General features: G+C 40.7%; 1 protein-coding gene across 9 annotated transcripts in view; it reads right to left on the bottom strand.

Annotated features, from left to right (window-relative positions):
* Positions 1 to 19,594, bottom strand: part of THRB (thyroid hormone receptor beta) — a 177,180-nt gene that overhangs the window by 93,689 nt on the left and 63,897 nt on the right. For 3 of the 9 annotated variants that reach the window (XM_054190827.1, XM_054190828.1, XM_054190829.1), the window contains one exon: positions 19,000 to 19,108. The exons of 5 other annotated variants lie outside the window; for them this stretch is intronic. The gene's annotated coding sequence lies outside the window, so the exon portion shown is untranslated. Of the gene's footprint in view, positions 1 to 541; positions 4,405 to 18,999; positions 19,109 to 19,594 lie in introns of those variants that run through there. One more of the 9 variants, XM_054190834.1, reaches the window with a different exon arrangement.

The raw sequence follows: 19,594 nt of genomic DNA, 5'->3' as shown, positions 1-19,594 counted from the left end.
TGACCCACCATCCCGGGGAAAAACCTGGTGAAAAGCGGAGGAGAAAGAACGTACGCGTGGCCCAGATGGACCACTTCTGCAGAAAACAGTTGAGTAGGATCCACTGAAGAACGGGTTAAAAAGAAGAGGATTTAATTAGCTGATTGAAGTGACTTGGATAATGAGTTTACGATGAAAACAAACAGCCAGCCAGACTCACGGGTGGGGTACAGTGCTTGCCTTTGCGAAGTCTGTGTGTTGTGTGTGTACAGCACTGAACTCAAAAGTAAAATACGCTTAAAAGGATATCATCACATGATAACTCAGAAAGGGACAACGCAAAGCTAACGTTCTCAGATATAACATCCTGCTCCTAAATATTTAGGCACCTCCATGCAGGTATCCTGTTATTTAGACTCTAAGCATTCTCATAACTGCAGTCAGAAATAAACTTCTCTTTATCAGAAGAAGATCCCTCTTTTTAAACGATATATAAACTTACCCCCCTGTTTCCACGATTAGAAACCTATCTATAAAAAATGAGAAAGAAGATTTGAAGTACCTCAAACAGCAATCAGGCGGATAGCTCGAACTGAGTTTTTTACGGAAATTTATGCCTTTGAAAATCTTCCCTGTTTCCTTACAAATCCACCTATAGACAACTTCACAGTCAGCAGTCGTGGGGAGAGGATGCTGGAGCTACCAATCACGACTGAGGACAAAACATTAAACAAAAACCCTTTGGAAAGGCAAACAGTGTGTTTACTCTGCGGCTGCTGTGTAGCCCAGCTCACACCTCCTTAGCCACCGGCTACCCAGACGTAGTAGCAGCACAGAGCCGCCGCAGGCAAAATCCCCGTGTCCCTGCCTTCAGAACAGCCACCGCTCAGACTCAGCTCCAGCGTCTTTGTCCCACCACGGCTGGGAGATGCCGGTACAGCCAAGGTCACCCTGCCAGACGGCAGGGGCAAAGGCAGGGAGGTCCTGGACTGCTGTCCTCTGCAGGCAGGCAAGCGGGACGAGTGCTCTGCCTCAGCACGGGAGAATTTCTGAAGGTTTCCACCCACATCTGCAGTGATTTTTGAGCAATGGCCAGAAAGGAACCGCAATCATCGGTTAATCATTTACCCCTTCTTGCGCTGGTTGCTTAACACAGAGCAGGCATGGCTCACGCAACTACAGCACGGTCCGGAGTCGAAATGGAATGAAATAAGGCAAAAAACTTTCTGTGACTGGAGGTTCAAGCTTGTACCCAGAAATTATACTTGGAAATATACATAGAAATGTATTAATTTAAATTACCGCTTAGAATCTTTTTTTTCCCCAATTTTCATCTCACTTTCTACGTTGTTCACCTGTTCTCCTTTCAGCAGTGAATTCCACTTTCCACAACCAGCTGGTTATACGATGAATTAGTCTAAAGGGCAGAAGATGAAAAGGAATGCTGGCTGTTCACTTGGACCTTGCTTTTCTTCCTACGCTGTACAATACCATTTATTCCCACAGATATAAACTTCAATACCCATTATGACAACGCTATTTTCATTGATTATGTGCTTATTAATGCCAACTTTCCTTCAGCGAAGAAAATCACCTTCTCCCAGGAGAGAGATGATTTGCAATTTCATAATAATTGCGGTGCCTCTTAAGTAGTTCTAATTTTAACAGGACAAAGTACATCTTGTTTTACAAGGACGACAGAACCATTACACAGTGCTACAACCTTTTCAGAATGCAAGCATTTCTTTAGACGTAGAAAAAACCAGATCTAATTCTCTGTGAATTATTATTGTTCGTATTATTTAAAAACAGAAACATATTGGGACTTCGCATACCATGCATTTAAGAAGACAAAGCCATAAAACCAAGAGATTCAGAGAAGTTAGGACCTTGAATAATTTTCTTCCATCATTTTAACTCTTAGATAACATTTGAAGAATTTTGGTGATGAAGAGGAACACAACTGAAACTTCACAAGAGATGTATTTGTCAAAGACAGATCGTCTACTCCCCAGTCCCATTTCCCCATTGCATAAAACTATCCCAATAAGTGCTCGCTGATGTGGCATATGCTCCCAATAATGTGGCAGAAGAGTGGCCTCGGCGGATACATAACTTCTCCTCCCCCTCAATTCCGGATGCATTCAGTCTTACTTCTTGTCACGGTCATCTATTTCTTCCCTACAAAAATTAACTCTAGAGCTAGCAGGGGAATCAAATAAAATATACTTATAAAATAACTTGTGCTGCAACTCATTGATTTATATTTGATGTAATTGCTAAATAGTCTACGAGAGACTTGCTAGATCTGGCCCGAAAGTTACCATCAACAAATTATGACAAAATGTGTGTTGATGCACTTAAAGTGAAAAGAATTGCCTCAGAAAAGCAACACAAAGCACCAAGTGAATTGGAAACGGACTGTGAAAGGCAGAGGGCATGCACTGTAGCTCTTTCATGCTCTGGTTGGTTTTTGCGGGCTTGATTTATGTATAATTAACCATTTTTTCTCCCTGCAAATAATTTCATTCGAAGCTGTGCTATCATTTTTACCCCCCCATCCTCCTGCCACAGCCACATAAAGCAGTCCAGCTTAAAATGGTGACAACTGAAACACGTTGCCACAGCAAGAGTCCAAACTCTCTACGTTAGCATGAGATCCCACTCTCTTGTCTCCCTCCTGCCCCTCCTATCATCACAAGAATGAAAGAAATTAATAAACTGTAACCCTCAGTCTAATAGAGCCTTGGCCAAAATTCAAGCTCGATAATTAATTACATTCTGCCTCTCCAAATTCCCACACTAGGCTGACTACGAGAAATAACTCTTCCCCTCCTAGACAACAAGTTTTTATATGGCTAATGGACACAGCATTCCGCCTCTGAGGGAGCTGGGAGGTTAACTGGAGAGAAATAAGAGATATTTATAATACTTAGATAAGAAGACAGCAGCAGATGAAAAGAGAAGAGTATTGTAATAAGTCTGAAGTGTATGTCAACCCAAAAGCTAAATCATTGTTCTCTAATTACACTTTCCATCAGGGAATAAAAGCACAAATGATCATACAGGACAGGCAGCTGTCAGGATTTGGTGTCTGAGGGACTATAACACAGACTGAATGATGTGGGATAGGAGAGCATTTGAGCCAGTTCAGATATGCTTATGAAAAGCTGATAAATCAGTAAGGTAAAACACATTTAAATATAGCACTAGACCTCGATAAAACACAGAAGGCATCCAAACCATTTCAGTCTGAAGAATATGGGGCATTAACACTATACTATGTTCTCAGACACCCATAAAACAAATCAGTGCCTCATGCCACTATTCAGTAAATTACCAATATATCAAGAGAAGGAAGACTATGATGATACCTGTGCTACACACATAACATAAACCACTCATCGTGCTGGGATTATAATTGGAATTTTCTTTTGAGGCTGACAGATGAACACTATAACCTTAAGCAGCACTCTCACAAGATTTTATTTATTGCATATTTCATGTGTATTTGTAAAGGACTTAATTAGCTTCTTTCCCTTCTGGTACCAAAGCGTATGCATCATCACTGAAAAAAAATCACAAGGCAAGGGTCTTGCTAGTATTGCATGTATTTCACGGTGACAAAAAAATGGTGCAATTCTTTCTGAATACTGGAGATATCATCAATAAAACCCGGTTTGTTCCTTCCTTAATCTGGTCTGTGTCATATTTGCTGTCTGTGTCACTGTTTTACAGATGCCATGTACCTGTAGCCTGTACCTGTCAAGATTACAAGACATCATTAATATATGGTGACAAACTATTTTTACACTGATCAGATTGCTGTGGAGAATATATGCATTGGATGTTGCCAAAAGCATAGGATTGTTCTCCATGATGGTAACTTTGGATCCTGTTTCTGTTTAATTTTGGTTTCTAAAAACCCTTCCAATTCTAAATCAGAAGCGGGGTAATTTCAATCCAGCCTCACTTGAAAGCTGGTGTTGGAAAAATTAATTCAGTTCTGGTCCAGTTCTTCATTCACTTCACTCATTTTCAATCTGTAAGGTGTAAAGTCTCCACATTTTCATTCAAATTAGGTCCAAGATACTACATGCATAACATCCACTACGTACTGCGCCCATGTCCTGATGCACCCTGTAAATCTTGAGATGTACAGCGAGAAGTTCAGGCACCTACAGCTTGGTCACCTAACCCCATCTCAACACAACACTGACTGGGCAGAGACTCAGGAAAACAGCTCAGGTAGATTAATTAGTATCATCAGCTTTTGCACAAGAAATCAGTCTTCTTCAGCAGTGGAAATGCTGGGTCATTATACATTGGCCAAGAAAGGCAATAAAAACTCACAGTTTTCTGAGCATAGAAATGGTAAGCAGAATGCTTTGACTAATGCTTCCTTTATTCTACATGAAGTTTAATATTAATTCTGCAAGAAAAAAAAAAGTTAAAATCGTTTTATATCTTGGTACTTCTTCAGATGTCACAAAAAAACCCAAGAACATATACACAAAATTCTACATTATTTGATTTACACATATTTTATATACAAAAGTGTAAATTATCCTGTGCATGCAAACATACATAAAAACTATGACAAATAACTGCCTGTCTAAATATACTACTTTCTGCTACGTGTGAAAGGATCAGACAACGATTACTATGCCAGTGTTTGCTTTAAACTGGAACCTGTTCTCAGAACTACCACCCACGTATGTCCAAAGCCCTGGTAACCCTCCAGCCCCCTGTGCAAGAACCCAGTTCACATGAACTCTCTTCCTCCTGATCAGATCTGTAACTCATTGCTATATAAACACTCTCTATTCATTTCAATTTCTTAGCTATTCACATCAGTGCCAGATATGGTGACACCATAACACATAATGACTTCAAAATGTGAACTCAAACTTTTCATGTCTCCAGTAAACAAGTAGCAGGAGATAATTCCCATCTTTTGTTGAGCTGTAATATAATTCCACTGACTGGTGCAATTATTTTCAATTTATACATATGACAACCAAGGGAAATGCAGTATCACGGAATGGGTATTTTACTTTTATTTTCACCCAAGTGCTAGACATCCCAATGCTTTCTTCTTTGTGGTAGGTGCTTGTTTATTGTACATCATCATTTGATTTAGAATGGATTATCACACAACTCTCTTATAAGCATGGTCATCAATATCGTGGTTTTCCTGCTTTCATCCTTATTACTCTCATCGGGGAAAGATTTGCAGTACACAATAAAAGAGCCCCAATACCATTGCAACGCCAAAACGCATGAAAAACATCACAAATCACAACACTGTAAATCATGCTTCCTTCCTCCTCTTGGTCACAAAATGTAATTACAGCTGAACCTAAGCATAGTGCACTGCTTGTTCTCACAGTATTTTGCATGCATGTCGAGCCTTTTATCTGCAGCTCCTAATGCTCTTTAGAAGTTTGAATTAGATCTGCAGACTCCCCAAAACACACAGCTAAGAGAACTAGATTCTATGATTAACTGACTATCAGTGCATCAGGACACATGAAAGAAGTGCTTTACTTGAAACCGTATTCCCAGTTTGAAGAGGATTCATCTGTCTGCTTTTTCAGACTATGCACTGAACAACCCCCTCACTCTCAACCGGCAGCTCAGACAGACTCCAAGGGGAATTTATGCTCCTAAACTCAGGATGATCAAAACAGTCTCAAAATAAAGTGAAAAAGCTGTTAATTCACCTAAGCTACCCTTAGCTTTAGCTGGGTATCCTGAGCAGGAGGAAGGGAGACAACAGGGGCAATGTGTGCGCGCTCTGTCCAAAGGCACTTGGAAAGGTCTGCTCAGACAGGTCAGACACATTCTCAGGGCTCATGTCCAAGGACAAACCATCCTACAGAGGGGAAAAGAGCCTGCTGCAATCCCGTTTTTCAGCGCACATCCAGGCCTCTTCAGGATGTTGGACTTTTCCTAATTTAGCGTTTAAAGGAAGGAGGGACTGGATTATCCTTTAATGTGCTATGCAGGCCACACCTCTTAAATCATCAACTCATATATAGATCCTCAATATACAGATACAACATAGATGTGCTATATAGATACAGTTATACTGTATAGATACTCATCTACAGATCCTGACTAACTGACCTTCAGCTTCAGCATGCATTCTCCTTAAGGAAAACCCCAAAGCAACAGAGAATCACGGGCTTTCTGCGGTGGTTCTCTCTGCATCTTGGAAATTTTTGGTCACGGCTGCTAGTTCTTCCCAGAGTTGGAGGCAACCCTTGAGTGCCTCAGGCACTTAAGGAACAGAGTCCAAACTACAGCATACCCTTTGGGTCTTAGAAGAACTTCTGCTAAGTGGAAAATGCAATATAACGGTCTCCTTGTAAAGCCCTGTTTTTTTTAAACTCAGTAACAGTAATCATGGAGGTTATAGCACTTGAGCTTCGTTTTCTTTCAGCTCTTCATGAGCTTCACAAAATGCTGAAGACCTTTCTCTGGAGGTCATCTGATTCCAAATGAGTACAGGGATAATTAGCTCAATCCTACAGAGCATTAATCTGAAATAAAGGCCTAAGACTTTAAAAATTTGGAAGAAAAATGTGTAAAAAAAATCCCCAAAACTCACAATGCTAATGACTGAGCTCATTGCAGTAAAATGGCCAGTCCGATTCTCTAAGATTTCCAGAACACCTGAGACATTGCTGAATTTTAATAACTTAACTAGCAACAGTCTGATGTAAGCGATACAGGTAGGATTAAAAAGCTTTCTTGATTTCAAAGAACAGACTGGAACATCATCTGGAAAAGTGACTCTTTGGTAATGCAACCCTACTGACAATTTTACTTTACTACATATATTTTTCATGTGTATGATTTAGCTCTCCATTTCCTCCTTAATTTTATACCTTTTGTCAGGGACTGTTGCTGGTGAACCTGACTGGCTGATACCACTGTAAGAAGATGAGAATCAGTTTTGCAGATTTTAACTGAAAGAGGACTAGTGATAAAATAAAATACATAAACATCTGCATTAAGAACATCTTGAACCAGAATTTAAAAATGGCTCACACAATGGAGCCGTTACATTACAGAATTACTGTACATTACACACATTAGAGAAATGCTGCTTATATTTTGTTTTATTGACATGGTAAATTACCAGCCTTGTTCACTGTAACACATACTTTTAAACTATCTGCTCAGATTTATCAGCATAACTAGATTTATTACACACATGTAGACACCTGCTTAAAACACACCAACTGTGCCAGAACGACCGTGCTGGAATCCTCTGGCTCTCGGCCAAGAGGAAATGCATTGCACGCTTCCCTGAACTGTCCTAAGAAGTCTTCGATTTTGTAATGAGGAGATCACCAGCCAGAGTAGAAGAGATTTTACGAGTGGCTAATCTCCATGCCAAAAAAATAAAGAAAAAATACTAAGTTTTGGTCATTTGGCCATTATTACATAAGATGAAGACCAAGACTAACGCTTCTTTTCTTGTGAGAAGTGGCTGACATCTTTGCTGTCAATCTGGTCCCCTTTTACATAAACATTTAAGTCTTATTTATAACAGAGGAAAAAGTCAAAGGCAAAAGGATGAAAATGGAGAAAACCCCAAATTCTCAGGTGGATTTAAATAACACCGGGCTTTCCACATTCTACCACCTGTTTCCAGGTACAACCCCAACATTAGGGGGTATCTCCCCTTCTAGAGCCACTGCTGGAGGCCAAGTGGGACACCCCACCCTCTGCGACATCTCAGGTATCACTGGGCATCAGCGTGTTGGCAGCTGAAACAAGAAGTTAGTTACATTCCCAAACACGAGACTGCAATCAATCAAAGGAATGCTTCATGATTCAGGTTTGGTGTTGAAAAGCCTTCTCCGTTAGGAACCTCGTGGGAGTAGTTAATGACAGTTACCTCTGGGGGATTCCACACACACCGTACCACTAGATGAAAGGATGCTTCCAAAAGGTTTCTGTGACTCTGCCTACCAAGATATCTGCCTTGATCAATGCACAATTTGGTGCTGTTGGCCAGTATCCTTCCAAGTACAGTAGTTTAATAAAATAAATCAAGACTAAAAGTTCAAAAAACTGGGTTCAATTTGCTTTTACTTGTTGTTCTGAAACCTTGTGAGGCAAGGTTTTGATTCCGGCCATCTCTACAGTGTACAAAAGATAATCCACCATATGTCAAGCTCTTCTTCAGCTTCGATGGTCAGCTACTCCACCTCTACAGTGAAGCTATCGCACTAAGCCAAAAATTCCTTATGAAATCTTCAGTGATTAAGAAGGGTGTGTACATGCAGAAGACTTAATAATGTTGTCTCCTGGCCAAACTAGTTGGAACAGCCTGTCTTCACATTTGCAACTGTTTAAATATTTCACCAGTATTGCACAGAAGTACACGGTACCATCCCTTGTTCAAAGTCAGAATTGTTCAGATAGAGGAAAAATAGCCTTATTATGCTATAGTGCAATGGCCTTTACCACATGCGTTCCAAATTCTTCTTGCAATGGCAAACAATGATGCTAGGTATCCAGAAATTGTGTCACCAATATTGTTATATTGAAGACTGAGCAAATGGACGTCTCTGTAGAAGTTCATGAGCATGGAAATACATTTCCATTCCTACTAAGCAAGAAGATGTTTTGTTTATTTAGTGTTAAGTGGAACAATGGACCAATTCAGTCTCAGGGCAAGACTGATTTCCAGAGGTCTTGAGAACAAACACTTCAGTAAACAAGTATTTTGATGTCTCTGTGTATGGGAGGAATATCCCCAAACACAGGAGAAGACAGGAAGGAAGTGAAGACACCCTTGAGGTATAGTTCTTGTGGGACGTTGACAAAAAATGAGAGGAATGCAAAAGATGCTTTTGGGTAAAGCATTGCTAAAAGCGTGCGCATAAGGAAGCTCTTTTAGAAGTATATTTAAAAAGTTGTAGTGGTAGTGCTTTTTTTTTTTTTAATTCCACCACATTAAAAAAATGCATTTGTGAAGATCTTAAGGAACAAATTTTGATAAACTGACCACTATAAAGAATAAGATGATTGTTACATGTTGACCACTGAATGGTCCACAGATAGCAGTGACGCATCTCTAGTAAAGATATGCTTCAACCTTAGGCAAATAATTCCAGATTTTCTTTTTTTACAGCGCTCACAGAGGAAATCATTGCCACGCTGATTTAGATAAATATTTCAAAGTTCAGTGAAGACCTTTCCTTAGATTTTAGACTTCATTTTGCCTTTTGCTTTTAGGGCTAATTTATCTCATTCTCCTCCTTACACTTCCCTAGTAAGGCTGTGTATTAAGGATCATGTCCTTTTCTATACGTTAATTAAAAAAAAAAAAAAAAGCACGCTGTGATTGTAAAAGAGAAAACCTGAGCAAGCTCCCTTGCAATACATAGGTTTTTGTGAAGAGCTACAATAAGAGAATAAAATAGTAGCATTATTAATAAACTTAGCAATGAATAATCACAGGTCTCAGAAGTATCATTATCTGGTAGTGCTTGAGCTAACAACTAGGATAACAAACCACCTCATTTTTGAATGGCACTGTCAAACAATTTTAAGAGAATATTTTCATGTGACTGCTTGCTTTTAAGAGTTTTGTGGAAACTGGAAAGGGGAAACTGTTTTCTTTTCAAAATTTTTGCTCAGTTGTGAACACACAGTAATTGTGTTAGTGCTCCTGCTGAAAAGAGTTTAAAATCTGGTATTTGCTGTAAAACTGCAAATGCAAATCTGTGAACTTCTCAAAACATAAGAAGAAATAAGACAACCCAAATTTGGTACTTAGTATCTCCACTTACTTAGTAACTCCAAAGAGATCTTTTCCTATCTCTACAATTACAGCTTACACATATAACTATAGTCACAATATAATTATTGCTCATTTTGCACTTTTACAAATGGGGCACAATGTCAGAAGTCAGTACCCCGGACTCCCAATGTATTTTTTGACCTTCATAATGCTTACAACCAACATAAGATTCTTCGGGCTTCCTCAAGCATAGCATAGTGAAAAATAAATTAATACCTATTAAACTTGGTAACAAGTTCTGATCACAAAAACAAAGGTTTGACGCACTTTCATAGAAATAATTTCTCCTGAAATATATCAGAATTTTTTTTTTTTGGTAAATAAAACTATCATATCAAGGAGTTCACTGAGAACAGGATCCTGTAGCTTAAATTTTTTTGCCTTTCATTAAAAAATAATCCTTTGCACTAAATAACAAGGTAACACTATATTAAACTGCATGTCGTGGTTTAGAGTCGTGCACAATCTTGACAACTAGGAATGGTGAATCCACTCTCCAAAATACTGGAAAAAACAGCAAGAAGCGCCGCATTTGCAACAACATCTAAGAAACTTCATGTAGTTGTAGCAAGGTCAAATACACTCACTCTCCAAATCTAGATGAAAGTCCGCAATTTAAACAGCCCTGATCCAGATGTATGGAAAAGGTGATCAGTAAACACTGGCCTTTTAACTGTTTAGGACAAATTTAAGTCATGTTCCCATTTAATCTCATTTGTAAATAAGTAAGTCTCAAAAAATTGATCTCTGTTTCAGTGAAAGCTTTTTTGCCGGCTGCAAATGACATGGCTAAAATCTGAATACTTTCAGAGATCACCAAAACCTTTAGCAAAAAATTCAATTTTTATATTCAATTACCTGGCAGGTATCTCAAGAGCAACAATAGTCTACATCTTGCTGTAGGACGCAGAAAATGTAGACCCGTATAACAATATACAAAATCATATGTGTATAGTTATTACTATATGTATATAAAAGGGGCTTTCAGATCACTGTAAGTTTTTATTAAAATAATGAAATTGCTTGTAGAAGTGCAGACAGATAAAACATAATGTAATGTTACGTTGCTGATGTATAATTTGAATGCTGCACAATCAAAAGAAATCTGTCATAACGCCCCACACAATACAGAATAGTCAAATGCTTTATTCTTCCTGTCAAACAATTAACTGCTGCTTTTTTATCGCTGAAAGTGAGTGTATAAATATTAGGTGAACTTGCAACAAAATGACCTGGAATTCAAATTTACACCGGGGCTGAAAATTCATAGCTAACATAGATAACCTAAACAATCCTCTCCTGTAGAACACATCAAGTAAATAATTGGGGGGAAAAAATTAAAAATCACATGCCCAAGCACAGGACAGAGTCCCTGCAATGCTCGCACTGTATTTATTTTAAGCCGTGTTCATCTTGCATGAAGTAGTGCAGTTTCAAATGAAAACATCAGGAAATCTCTGAGCTCCAAGGATAAAATCTGGCATCAAAGAACGAAAAACAAAGGGACTGTTTTAGTTTCAGATGTGCTTTTCAGGAACTGAGCTTGCTCTGTGTTTTCGTTACAAGCTGCTGACACCCTCCATGGGAAACACGGTTATTTTAGACCTTTACTGCAGCAAACGGTGCCGGTGATTCCCTCTGAAGTGCTGGCCCAACGCTGGGATGGCCTCTCCCTTTTCCCGAAGGGAAGCAGAAATACTGCGTACAGCCATCATCACTGACTCATCATCATCTTTCCAGCGGTGCAGAGGTTGCCTCCTCTCCACGCAGCCACCAGTCCTGCCTGCAAACTTTGTGGGATGCCACGAGAGGAGGAAGACTCTGGTACCACCTGCTTCCCACTTTTCCTCGCCAGGGATGAGCGCCCCGGCCGCTTTGCACGCCGGGCAGAGGGAGATCACACAGGGATGCTCCCCTCGGGAGAAAGGTCTGGAGGTCAAATCTTAGCCAGAAGCTAATAGAAAACACTCCCTAAGCCTAAAGCACTCTGGTCACGGTTCCACCACAAAGTGTAATCACCTTGCGGTGGGAGATAATCACCTTGTAATGCAGGGACTTGACAGCAGTTATTTTATGGAAACAAGCATAATTTTATAAAAAACCCTAAGGTTACACTAAAACACTGAAGAAATGCTGGGTTTTTCTTCCTTTCCTTAAACAAAATTGTGTGTACGTAAAGGATCATCACCATAAAAAGAGAACAGCTCTTACATGGTCATGAGTAACGAAATGCTTTTGGCAGTATTTACTCAGTTCTAATCAGCAGATAGAGTTAAAAAAAAAAGAAACCTAATAAAAAAAAAAAAGACAACACACCAAAAAACCAAATAAAAATCCAACCTCAGGAACAATAGGAAGCAGTATCATCTCAATGAAAGTCATGATTAAAGCTTTTAACCCAACTATGAGTCTTCCCAATTATTTCCAGCACTGAGTAACATCCTGAATTTAGCAGCACTGACCTTCACTTTCAGTTCCCTGCTGCAATGCTGTTTTCTAGCAGAGAAGCAATCTGCAAATCGGAAGTCTAACACATATGCAATGCAGACTTCAAACAAAGGACCATTGTCACAACGAGGAGCCTACCACGAATAATCTCGTTACTGCAGTCATGAATGATCTGACTCACGAAGCATCTGAAGCAATGTTTCAGGCTACAATCGCTCGCTTGGACACAAAGCACACCTGGCTATCTCACCCAGCAAACAGATGCTTAGTAATGCTACGTGGTTTTATAAAGAGAAACGCTTGAGACAGTACAGCCAGTGCTGCAGAGGTAAGACGAAATTAGTTCTTCTATCATTATGTGTTTATTTTTCCCTTCTGTGGAAAAGGGGGAGACATTCCCACTCCTCCCTAGCATACTGTGCTTTTCACATTAGGATAAAACACTTCAAAAAATTCGGGATACAACTTTACGCGGTACTCAATGCTCAACTAGCGCTGACCCGTGCCCTGAGGAACCCAGGCCGGGTGGCCAGCATGGAGGAGTCGCCCGCACCTGCCCCAGCACACGAGTACCCACCAGCGCATCAGCATCACGGGCACCGCGACACCTGCCTTCCTGAGCAAGGCACCGGGATGCAGTGACACAGGCAGTGAGAGCCAAGAGCCCTCGCGGTCCCTCAAAACGATCCTGCTTAAAATAAATGCTATCGACCCGGCGCTGCAGAGGTACAACGGTGGGTGAGCCCCACTGGGGTAACGCCAGTTTGGGTGGTTCTACAGGTTATAGAGGGAGAAGGTGTCTGGCATTGTCAAGCCACTAAGGATTAATACTAGAAAACAAACATCCAGTTACAGAAAATATTCGCAGAAGTGGGGGGAAGAAAAGTGCAAGGGAGTCCAACGGCACCCTTCATAAACAAGAAACTCAATTTAACTGCAGAACTCAGCAGCACCGTAACTACCAAACCTTCGCCAGCCTCGCTGGGCAGGCAGCAGTCCAGAAAGTGATAAAATGATGATTTAAAAAAAAATATAATAAGTATCTGAAACTTAAGAGAACACAGAAGTCTTTCTTAATAAGGTAAACGAAGTTTCTTTAGGAACATATTCCCAAGCTGAACACACATCCTAACTTGAAATAGAGGGAGTGTTTTGCAAAAGCATTATGTAGATGTGAAGCTGCTTTTATGTAACTCAACTTATCAGAGGAACACGTTGCATCATGTTTGTAAAATATTACAGAGATAAAAGTATAATCATTGAAGTATTTGCATATTTTGTAGTACAAAGAAATAATGTATGCTAACAGACTATTTGTTGTCATATTAGCTTCAAACAAATAAGGAAATAAGGGTTGATTTATTACTGTGTGTCTCGGGCTGCAGGATGGTAAAATTCCACTGGCTGCAGTTTAAATAGAAGTCTAGTAAAAGTAATGGAAAAAATCCTATCAATTTCATAATTCAGAACATAAAGTGGTACGACATAAGGTGCTTAACTTTATTAAAATAACTTGAAAATTTACCTTATTCATTTACACTTTTCAAAAGACTGACTTCTAAACTGCAGTTTCTTAAATCTGCACTTTAAAGAAGTGCTGACATGTTGAGGGTGGCGCACCGCGTCCTTCATAAATAACAAACCGATGGAAGTCGTTTTAACTGCAAAACTCAGCGGTGGCGCCCCTGCCTCAGGACGCCGGTCACCAGCCGCCCGCCCCTGCTCCTGCAGCCACCCACGTCTCCTCGTACTTTGCAGTTTGCTTTTTGACCCCGCCATTCCCACCAGGACACTCTCCAGAAAGCTGACAGTTCTAATTGTTTCTCCCAGCTTCCATCTTTAATAAACTGCAGATCGGTTGGTCGATCCTCCCGTGGCGATGCTGGCCTGGGTCAGCTAAAAGAGTTCTCTCCCCTCCCTTGTGCCTCGCCTGCAGCAAGCAAAGAGGGGAAAAACAGGAGGAGGAAGGGGAAAATAAACTTCAGCGTGCGCTTACACACGTATCTTTACACATACGTGCAGACATGTGCATATGAAGATGCATTCACGTGTATATAGTATACCTAAAATCAGGTTTACAAATATGGGAGATATATATATAATTAGAACTGAAAGGTGGAGTCCTGAATCCACAGAGTCATCAGCTGCTTTGGTTAATGACTCCAAGTTTTGCTCCCCGTTCACATGAGGCAATTTTGGAGCAAAGCAGCATACACTGAAGCTCACTGGCAAACCAAATCCAACAGCTGTGGTTTGACTCAGTATGTTGGTCGCATCCAAAAAAGCCTCATGAAAATTCTCTCTGTATAACCCGATGCCCACGAAGGGCATCAGGAAGGGGTGCTCACACCACTGCAGGGCTGGGTTTAGTGCTAGGCAGCAAATAAAATGATACATAAAAAAAGCGTCATATACCCTTGACCGCATCCAGCAGTAGGATCCCGTTTAGAGAACTACAGAGATTTAATAAATCAGTTTTAAAACAGTTTCAGCTTTTTCAGAGATGGCAGGTAGATTAGTACAGTGTTTATTTCACGTAGTATAGCTAAGGCCATACAACTCCATGTGTAGATATCCCTCAGAGTAAGAATGTCCTGTTCTAGTTAAAATCAATCTACTGTAAACTGAGATCAAGTTAAACCAAAAGAAGGCATTCTCAATGCAGTACGAGACTGTCAGCATATTCCATCATAATTCCACAGGTATTTTGGAATGGCACGGACCAACCACAGATTAAAAAAAAAAAAAAAAGAACCATCCCCAACTTCCCAACTATGTATTTGTATCTATTTTTTCACTCCCTCCCCATAATAAAGTATTCTCCCATAAATGCTGTGGAATTGTAGCATCTTGGATTTCATCTTACAAATAATAGGGATGTTTCTGTGTAGTAGTAATCCTTGTGGATGTATTAGCAGGTTATAATTCCATTTATGTGTAACTTGAAAATAAAAATTTTACAGTGTTGTAGAAGTTTTGGACTAATGTTTCTTTATGTCGTGCTACTAAGAAAAAATTCTACAGTAGAGGCATAACCCTCAAAAACAAAATTGCTGACAAAGTCTTAAATACCAAAAAAGCAGCAAAAAGTCCTCAATCTAAATTTCTTAAAATTTTTTTTAAAAAATCAAGTTATGATGAGATTTTCTAACCCAGGTCATTAGCTTTGTTAACATTTCCAGCATATTATGGGTATTAAGCAGAACACATTTTTATTGGAGTGTAAAAGTTTGGGACTTTCCTCATATGACCTTCCTGGCACAGTGCCAAGGCTCAGCTCTGGCTGACATTTAATCTGAACATAATCCCTGAAATCTCTGTGCCATTGCTGGGTTGCATGGGAATGATTCCCCGACAACACACACGGAATTGTGCTGTAATTTTTACTTTCAGATCATGGCTGTTCCCTTATCGTTCCAGCTGTTGCAAATTATTTGTTTGAATAAGTATAAATAATCTATACCTTTTATTTGTTATAGAACCATATAGTACCGAAAAAAGAAAACAAGTCCGACACTTCTTATTTCAGTTGTTTTTCTACTGATGGCTACCATATTTTTAAGGAAGCACACTCCAGAAAACAAATAAAATTCAGCAGCTGATGAAAACCCTGGGTAATGAACTGCAGTGGCTCAAACAGCCCCATCAACTCTAAATGGGAGCAAGACCACACTGCAGCAGAGGGACGAGGGTTCCAGCTGAGGGTACTTGCACTTTTCTGGGGCCTTCTGAATGAGCGATTGCCTTTACAAGATGAAGCATACACTTACAGAGTTTTTTCACATTCACAGATGCCTCTGATCTCTCAAGCCAACTGCCTTTGTGTCATGAACACTGTGAAAAATCACAGCGTCCGAGATTTCCACATCTGTGATTTTTGGCACTTGTGCAAGGGTAGAGACTGAATAACTGATGTCTGAACAACACTAATGAAACTGAGGCAACACAGCCATTTGCTCGGCAGGGAAACGTTGCCGTGATTTTGGGGGTTTCTCTGCAAGATGAGTGTGGGTCTCTCGCTGTTTTCTGTGTGCTCAGGATTTCAGAAGTATTTTTCCCCTCCACTCAGGAAGGAGCTAGGTAGGCAAAGCAGCACTGACTTTAATCTTGCCTAATGCAGATCCTAAAAGCCGTAAATCATGCAGCAGTATGAGCTCCAGTATGGGATGAAGAGACCTACCCATTGACCTGCATACTTAGTTCAGCAACAGTTTAAGTGTCATTATAGTTCATGGGAGCTACCACCAGTCTACCTGTATTTGCTGTGGTCCGATTTCTGCCTAAAGCAGAGAATGGCTCTTATTGAGACTTATTTCCTAACTGATCCCAACATTTTCCCCTTCCTATGTAAAGTAAGTAAATAAACAAACAAGAAAGATTAATTATTCTCTGTGACTGATGAACTCAATTTAAGAAAGTGTAAAAGGATGACAGATAAAGTAATTCTAAATTTTCTGAATTCTTAATGTGCAGCAGAAAGCTTGCTTTGTTCAGCAGACTCTTCTCCCTGTGCATTAACCCCTTCCCACAAAGACACTTCCTACACAGAGCTGACCAAGCTACCAAGGACCATAATTCCATGGGAAAACAGAAAGTGCTCTGAAGCATTCATAAAGGCTTAATTTATTACCTCTAAGGTACTTCTAAAGCTTATCTCTTCATACATGTAAACACATATCCTATTTCAAAGGTATTCCTTTAGGTTGGGGTGCAGAAGACCTTTCAGTTCTCCTCCTCCTGTTCTTTACAAAAGCTAAACTCCGAGGAAAAATAGGAGCTACCGCTCCAGTCCTCTGTTTCCTACAACAGAGTGGCTTGATCCAACCAACAGCCACTTAAGTCAAAGGAGAGCTGTTAGTGTTTGGTTTTAGGCCATATAAGAGCGAGAAACTGAGAAACATGTTTTTACCTGGCCTTCAGCCAGGTACGGTGCCACCACTAATGAGTGGCTGCTATAACGAGACCTTTTGAAAGAGTCATTTGTGAGATACGAATCAATGAACACAATGCAAACCCCATCCCCATCTCAAAGAGAGGAAAAAAAAAAATCATTCCAGCTTTATCATAAATATTTTTAGGTGTTCTGGTGCCAGCCTACTGCCAAAGGAATTCACCGATAGGGAAGGGCAAGGTCTGTTTGCAATGCAGTCCTCCCCAGGGAGATGCATTTCACGGCTCCCAGCCAAAGCCTCCAAAACACCTCCAGGGTAGCAGTTGGGCTGGAGCTGCCCCATCACGCCCTTCCACTGCAGCCGGATTTGCCTATTTTTGCAGCTGGCACCACCAAAGGCTACAGAAACTTGTAGTCAGCACAATCTCTTCCAGATTGACTTTTCAGCCTCTTCAGCTAATAAATACTGAGAGCAGCGCATAGCGTGGCAACAACGGTAAACACAGCTTACACAGGAGGCTCTGCACCTCTCTCTGCCTTTTCTTTTTCGTAACAATTTCTGTGCGACTGTTACCATCTAGCCTCAAAAGAAAACTGCCCACCAAGCCAGCATGTAAAAACATCATTCCACCTAGCACTGACACAACAAAATCCTATTTGCTCAGTGTTTCTAATCCCCACGATAACAGCGCAGTACACAGGGTGTCATGAAGAAGGGAAGGTACACTGGTTAGTCAGATGACTCCAGGTTGTTTCTTCCTTTGCTGCTTCAAGAATCATCAAGAACTGTCTCAGGGGCTTAAGTCTTGGTGCTAAATACATGATCACTGTGCAGCCAATCCTATTGTTTTCAAGACAAAAAAAACACAAGTCTGTGCAGCCTACAGCTACTAGTGATGTACGTCCTACTAGTACACCACATACTACCTAAATGAAAAAATACTTTCAATGGTGAGTGAGTGAGACTATGGTTTTAATAACGTCTTCATTCGCAACTAAAAATTCAGACAACAGAAAACTATGTCAGAGCAATCAAGGATTATAAAGAATACTGCATATATAGGTATATCTTATACAATTTTTGAAAGAACACATTCAGCCAAAGCATCAGCAGTGCTCAGGAATTCAATGATCCTTTCCAACAGAGAAATGCAGAGGGCTTTACAAAGTAGAAATCCCACAGAGGCAAGTAAACACTGCCTATTTGCACGTAAAGTGTTACAAATGAAGCCTGAAGATTGAACTGTAGGTGTGAAGTTCAAAAAAAAAAAAATAAATCCATGCGTGCATGCAAATGTGTGACCTGTACGTGCAATTACTGTGTCCCTGTGTGATAAGTAAATATATACATACCACAACAGCAATTATTTACCCAACTTGCTGTTGTGGGCCTGTGACAACACTGGCTGGTGAGCTGCTGTTGTACCTCTGCTGGCAAATGAGCTGCACGATGGAAGACCGCTCTCTAGACAGCTCGCTGAAGCTCACAGGGTTTCTTTTCATTGTGTTGCTAGCTCGACGTGAAACTTGAGTTGTGCCCCCAGCCTGACTCTTATTCAAAGAGAAAAAATCCTAGTGCTGTGGAAGTGGGGCTGTAAGCCCCACACGGATGGCCCATGGAGAGGAAGAGGAGGTGGCTTGATATTTTTGCGGGTAACAGCGCTAGCAATGCAGTTAGGAAGCAAAAGCTTGTATTTCAGCATCCTCATCTAAGGATGCTCATCTCAGCTAAGCCCGAGAGAGGCCGGTCTAGTGTATAAAATACACCAGGATCCAGAGGCTCGGAGGGAAATGGCACATCCAGCTCAAATCCGCATCTCTACACTCTTCTCCCCTGCAAAACACGGGTTACCTTTTCAATAACGCCTGCCGAGAACAGTCCCTCTCCCACGCCATCCTGCCACAGGTGTCATCTGGGAGTGTGCTAGTTGGCACGGGCCAAAACCATGTCACGGAACGTGCTAGAAATTAAACAATACGGACAATCATAAGATACAAATCCTGGCCCCGATTAATTTACCAACGCAGACAAAGCAATGGTGAAGCAAAGTGGAAGTGGAGTCTTTCAAGCCCATCGCCACAGTTGAAATAGAAGCATTGGAAACCGGGCGGTACAGCAGGACTGAGGACTAAGACTCCAGAGTTTAGTCCCGTAGCCACAACGCGATCATGTTAGCACCACAAGAAAGCAGGAAGCACAAATAACTTCTAAACACAAAATCAACTATTTCTCTGAAAATAAAGAGGCTAGAAGATGAGTGCTACAATAGATATCAGGGCGCTGGCAAAGGCGAAGTGTGAAATGGATGCTTTCCAGCATTCAGTTTAGGAAGACAAACATTGTTTCACAAATTCACTGTGGCCCTGCTTATTTTCCAAGCTCCTCAACTCATGCCAAAGGGCTTGGACTTTCTGAACATCCTGTTCTGCTTCCTCCACCGCTAGTC

This window comes from Rissa tridactyla, chromosome 2 (genome assembly GCF_028500815.1).
Source record: "Rissa tridactyla isolate bRisTri1 chromosome 2, bRisTri1.patW.cur.20221130, whole genome shotgun sequence".
NCBI classification, from domain to species: Eukaryota; Metazoa; Chordata; class Aves; order Charadriiformes; family Laridae; genus Rissa; species Rissa tridactyla.
This window is presented reverse-complemented; position numbering and strand designations above follow the sequence as displayed.